The sequence below is a fragment of the Cavia porcellus genome, unplaced genomic scaffold (assembly GCF_034190915.1).
Source record: "Cavia porcellus strain 051 isolate PalLab524CR breed Dunkin Hartley unplaced genomic scaffold, mCavPor4.1 scaffold_7, whole genome shotgun sequence".
Taxonomy (NCBI): Eukaryota; Metazoa; Chordata; class Mammalia; order Rodentia; family Caviidae; genus Cavia; species Cavia porcellus.
The window spans coordinates 78,139,243-78,145,695 of NW_026947490.1; positions in this window are offsets into that span (position 1 = coordinate 78,139,243).

Consider the following 6,453-nt stretch of genomic DNA (forward strand, 5'->3'; position numbering starts at 1 on the left):
GTGCCCATTTTTGATTGGATCATTTATCTTTTAGTGTCTTAACTTTTTTGCATTCTTTATATATCCTAATTGTTAGTTCTTTGTCCAAGTAGTAGCTAGCAAACTTTGTTTTCATACTCTGTAAACCATCTCTTCACTCTGTTGTTTCTCTTTCTTTGTAGCAGATTCTTAATTTAATAAAATCCCATTTGCTTATTCATGGAACTAATTTCAAGTAGAGTTTTGTTCAGAAAGTCCTTGCCTATACCTATGTCTTCAAGTGCTTTACCTCTGATTTTTCTTTTCTCTTTGGTGCATTTTGCTATGTATTGCAGGCTGGACTTTAACTCACTGTGTGGCCCAGTCTTGTCTTGAACTTATAGTAATCCTCCTGCCTCAGCCTCCAGTGTGTTGGGAGTGTAAACACCACTATTTTATCCTCCAACAAATTGTTTTTGTTTTAATATTTAGGTTTTTGATCTATCTTGCTTTAGTCTAGTACATGTTGAGAGATACAAATCTAGATACAATCTTCTGTATGCATATAGCTAGTTTTCCTAGAACTATGTGTTAAAGAGGCTATCTTACCTCCAGTGTATGCTTTTGGCCTCTTTGGCAAAGATCAGATCTGACTGTGCCTGAGGTTGTCTCTGCATTCTCCATCCTGCTCTGCTGATCTACCAAAATGCTAATGTTGAGGAAGAGTTTGGTAGCACTCCTTCCCTTTCAATTCCACTAAAGAGTTTTGAGGAAAGAGGGATTAGCTGCTCCCTGACATTCTTGTCGAAGCCCAGGGCTGCGTTCACTGCTGCCGTTTCTTGCTTCCCCGTCCCTCTCTGTGTCCCAGCTCACAGCGTTTCTGCACAGCTTTCCTGCCTGTGGTTTTGTGACATGTCTCCCATGTGTCTTTACACCTCGGCTGTGGACACTCTCCAAGCCAAGGAATATCTCTGACCAGGTTGTCAGACATGGAAAGCCAACAGATCATTCAGTATTTGTTATATGTACACAGTAGTAGAGAGCTCAAGTGGGCATTGGACTTGACCCCACCCGTCCCGATCCAGCCCCTCAAAGCCACATAGGACGGGTGTGGCTCTCAGCTCTGAAGGTAGACCCCTGAGCTGCTCCCACCCTGAGCATAAGACCCTGCCTTCTCAGGGATTCTATGTCCAGCTCACTCTCTCTCTGCGCCCATTTCTGTGGCCAACTCTTACTTAATCACTAAGGTAGGGTGACCCCAGAAACCCTGAAGTATAGCTATTTTGTCACTCAGTTTTAAACAACCATCTTATTCCTCAAATGGCTCCTCCATCCCCAAACGGAATGTACTCAAAAATGGTGAGTTCTGAAGTGGATTTCGTCCCCAACTCTAGCCTGCCATGCAGAAGGAGTCACTTTAGGAGTAAAGTCCCATGCTGTTTTTGCAGTTTATAGTAAGCTGGGCCTTTTGGTGCTGATGGTTTGGCTCACTGTTTCTCCCTGGACCTGGTAGCCATCACTAGGTTTACCATGTTAGTGAAGTTAGATTCCTCTCTTGATGAGGAGGGCTTTGCTTTCCACACTCTTGAAATCACACCACCAGATAATATTTTAGATACTTTCATAGATTTTTTATAGCGTCCTGAAACTTGCTGTTGGAAGTTGAAAACAGTGTGTCTTCCATGCCTTTACATACTAGACCTGCAATAGATACTGAAGAGGAATTCTATGATGTAACTTCTGCTTTCCAGAAACTTCTCTGCCACTTTTCTTTTCTGTACAGAGCATAACCCCAGGCAGATCACTGACAATAGTCCCCAGTAGGAGAAGGCAGTGCTACGGGAGTGCATAGCAAGTAATGCCCTGATAGTTGGAGCAAGTGGACAGGTCTGGAGAGATCACCTACATCTACCACAGCTGACCACTGCTCTGACTGCATTACAGAAACACACGTGCACACACACAAGCACACACTCATATGTCACATTTGAAACAGGAGCAATAACCACATTGACCTCCCAGGGCTGCACCGAGGACGCTGTGAGACACCACAGGAAAGTGCTGAGTGCGTTGCCTGACTGGGACCTTTAAACCATGGCTGCTTTCACTGCTAATGTCTCAGATGCCTGACCAGGACACCAGACTTCCTGTCCAGCATCTTTCAGACTTATTTCCGTTTCCAGTCATCCTTGCTTGCTTCCCTGAAGTCTTCAGAGTGTCATTCTCTCTAAGCAGGGTTAGGGCTTCCATTTGCCCTACTTCCACCAAGCTTTGCCTTCATCCTGTCTTTCCGAGTGGCTGAATATTAGGGTTCCGATCTCCTTCTATTTCTTCAGTTGAATATTCATCTTCAAAGAAAGCGGTGGATATGCATAAATCTTCCTATCTCACATACTAGCTATTGTGGAAATGAAATGCTTTTCTTTTTCCTCTAGTTAAACTGAGCAAAAATTCTTTGCTTAAGATTTTATACAGTGTAGCAAGTGATATGCAGGGACTCTATGTCTGAGCGTATAACTTTTGATTTTAAAATTTGGAAATCCTAACTCACATTTGGGTAAACCATTTTAAAAATTCTCCTTAACAATGTACCCAAAAAGGGAAAATCACCACCACCAGCATCACCAGCACCACCAACAACAATCCATCACCACCATCACCACCACCACCACCAATAACAACAAAATGATCATAAAGTATTAATGCTCAGACTGTCTGTCTACATTCAAAAGGCAGACCAATGTTTTAGTAAAAGGTAATTTCCCGTGTGTACTTAAAAAGTCATGTCAAATAAACGAACTCAAGTATATAACTGCATTAAGACAGGCCAAATTAGAGATTTCTTAGCAACAAAAGCTGCGTTCACTAGTTGCATGGGCAAAGGCCTGGGAGACCACCACTTAGCTCTCTCAGGGTCTGCCCGCGTCACTGAATTCCTGCTATTTCAGACGCACTGCTGTAGACATGGAGTTAACTTAAATGGTACCTAGGAAAAAACACGCACACTGCATCTGGGGAGAAGACTATGTCTTCCTGTGTTTTGCAGAGCTGCCAAGCTTGCTGCTGGTGTTTACGTTGACAGAGGAATGCAATATTAATATTTAGCTTGCTCTGCAGAAATACGCTTTTAAATGGGAGAAATTCAACAAGTGTCTCTGGAGCATTTGTCTGAGTTTTTCTTGTGCGCATGCGTACACACACACACACACACACACACACACACACATATGCGCGTGCAGGAGGAATGTTTTCTAGCTCATGTGGCAGAGCGCCCTCAATTAAATGTGAAGAATGACACATGGCCAGAGCAATAGAGGGTTTAAGAAAATTGCAGTGTTTACAGCTAGAGAGGACGCCCCAGCGTGCAGGGGGGCTTTGGGAACTTTGTCATAGATGGAAGTCCCACACCGACAGCTGCTGCCTCAGAGAAGCCTGGTGACCTAAATTCCGCTCTGGGCTGTGAGTTGCCTTGGCCTGCGCTGCTTGCAGTTTCATGGGCTGCCTGCCACACACTCCTCACCCATTTCACCACGACAACCTGGGCTGCTGTCCTACAGGCTGTGCTCAAGGAAACGCTTGCGGTTGGCATTTTAAAGATTCGAAATTAAGTTTACTCAAGAGTTTTGGAAAAACACCACGTTTGGAAAACCCAGCTGAAGCTGACATTCTTTGACAGCACTGAAAGAAATGGAGAAGAAAAATGTGAAAAACTTACTGTTAGCCATTTCCTTGTTCCCCACTCTCAGCAGAATGATCCATTTTGCATTTTACGCAGTCAGGAGGGTAATAAATATGCTGCTAACCAAAGTGAATTAATAAGCAGAGAATAAAGAGGCTGAAAGGCTGAGGGTTTTAGTGCCATTGTTATGTATATTTTGGTTTATTAAACCAGAATATATGAAACCAAAGAATTTAAAATAAATAAATGGGAATGTTTAAAGGCGAATTTATTACAGCCATGGCTCAACCTTGAACTTGTCAGAATCTAGTTCCATTGGAGAGCTGGAAGAGTTTGTCCTGGGGCAGGCGAGGGTAGGGGTGTCTGTGCATTGCTAAAGGAATTCCACTTAGTGAAAGCAATTTAGGAAAATCAGGACCTGGTATGTGCATGAGATCCCATTAAAACGCAACCTCTCTTTCCTGATGAAAACCATAGCCCACAATGAATGTTTTTGCAAGCCTTTATATTGAAATCCAGGCACCATTCTCAGCAGCAGTTCTTGTTGTTAAACTAACTCAGGAAGTTAAATCTTAGGACTCCTCAGTGACCCTCTGCTTCCTGTGCAGAGTAAGCAAGTTGATGAAGGGCCAAAGAGCTGCTCAGTGTGTTCCCAGTGACTGATTCTGTCACTGAGCCGCGAGCGTCTTCACTGGAGGTCAGCGGAGTCACACAGCATTTTCACTTCTGGAGGAGAAATAGGAAAGTCAAGCATAACAGCAATCAGTCCACTGCAATTTGTGGAAGCATGGAAATAAAACCATGGCAAACATTTTTGAAACAAATCTTAGTTTACTCCTTTTGTTGCAGAGATACTTAGCATTTTGCTTCAGAGCCCGCAAAGAATATTTTTCCTCTTGGATCACCCAGCATTCTTCCCAGATCCATCCTGTCTCCATGTCTTCCAGGAGTGATCTCCATTCTGTGTCTAAGAACTGGCTTCGTTTGGGAGAAACTTTGAACTTTATTTGAAGTCCTGTGTGCCTGACATTTTTGCCCCAGGGTCAGCTTTCAGGGAAGGATTTATTAGGTTAGTTAAGTACCTGTTGCACTATTGCAAAGTAGAGAAAACAAATATCATTTGTAAATAGTAGTAATAATTGGAGTCAAACTCTCAATGAAATAGGAACGTTACATATTTAATATATCGCTAAGATTTCTGATGAAGCTGAAGTCACTATCTTTTGGTACAAGTTCTTATGTTCACATATTTGGTTATTGTTTTAGGTTTTTTTTTTTTTTTTTTTTTTTGTATCTCCAGAATGATCTTTTCTCCTTTTTTTGGTGCTGGGGATTGAACTTGCGACCATGCGCTTGCAAGGCAGGCACTTATGCTGCGGAGCTAAATCCCCAGCCTGATTTTCTCCCCTTACCCCATTTTTTTTATATGTGTTGCTCTGAAATTGTCTTGTTCTGTGCACATCCTTCTCTGAGGTTTGGGGTATTGAGAGTCTCCACTAAGTCCAATATACCAATGAATAAGAGCTTTGAAAGCTTGTTGTTTGGAGAATTATTGGCAATTTTAAAAGGAGGAATGATTTTAAAAACAGAAGGAAAGATCTCTTGGTAGACTTTCAATGATCTACACTTAAAATCACACCAGTCAGGCAACTCTTTTATTTACTCTTGTATCTACGCCATCAAAGTTAGTGAAGTCAATGATTGATTTCAGTTGATCATAAGAATATATCCAGGAAAGAATATATCCTGGAAAGTAGGCAGTATTCAAATTGGTTGTCTTGGTATCTCCAAAAGCTAATCAGTGTGCCATCTCCATGCAGAGTCTGAAATAGAAGGCAGAAACTTCCTTCTGGTTCCAAACCTTCTTCATCCCTTGGGTGATAAACTGCTCCAGGCTTCTACCGAGGACATTTGTGAAAATGCACATACAGACCCTGAGTGTGTCTAACATTTCATACTTGAAATATCTGAGATCTTTGTAATGCCCAGCCTTTTGATACAGAAAAATGTGTGTCTGACCTATTTATGTTGTTTCCTAAATTAAATTGACATACAAGTGGCAGTCAAATAGTATGGTGATTACTTTCTATTGTGTATGATCTGATCATATTAATGAATTTTTGGAGGATTGCTTCCCATAGAAAACATTACCAATATAGCATAGGGCATTTTATCCAATAATTCAAAATCTTTCTGATGGTTATGATATCATCTTCCTCCTGTTTTTAATGAATGGTTTATTAGCTTTTATGTTTATTCAAAGGATATTTAAAGATCAGTGTAAACATTACCTTTGCATTTGTTCTCAGATTTCCAGCTCCAAACTTTTTCACAGGTTTAATGGAATTCATTATTAGACATGCATGATCTTGTGGCCTGAGTCAACCTTATGAATTGACCATGGGTTCATTAGTGCTTGTAACTCTAATGGTGTAAATGACCAGCTCATTCCTGAAATACCACAGCAAATGCTGATGGTAAAGAATCACTTGCCTTGACCTGCAAAAGTATGGTGTCTGGTTGAGAATATTCAGTTTTAATGCAGACAGGACACATAAGAGCATTCAGTCTGGGTCCAAAATTATTGTCTTTAGTCGCAGTTTTAATAACAAATGGCTTATTGGATGTTCTGTTCACATTCTGTGTTAGTCATTTCACTGACTAGTAAATGACTTTTCTATTTCTCTTAAAAGTCATGGTCCTTTACCCCCCTTTTAGCTGTGTTTTCATGTGTGTGTGTATTTTGTTTTATTAATTCATTTAAAGTATTCAATCAATTCTACCCTTATCACCAACAAGGCATTGTGTTAGGTAAT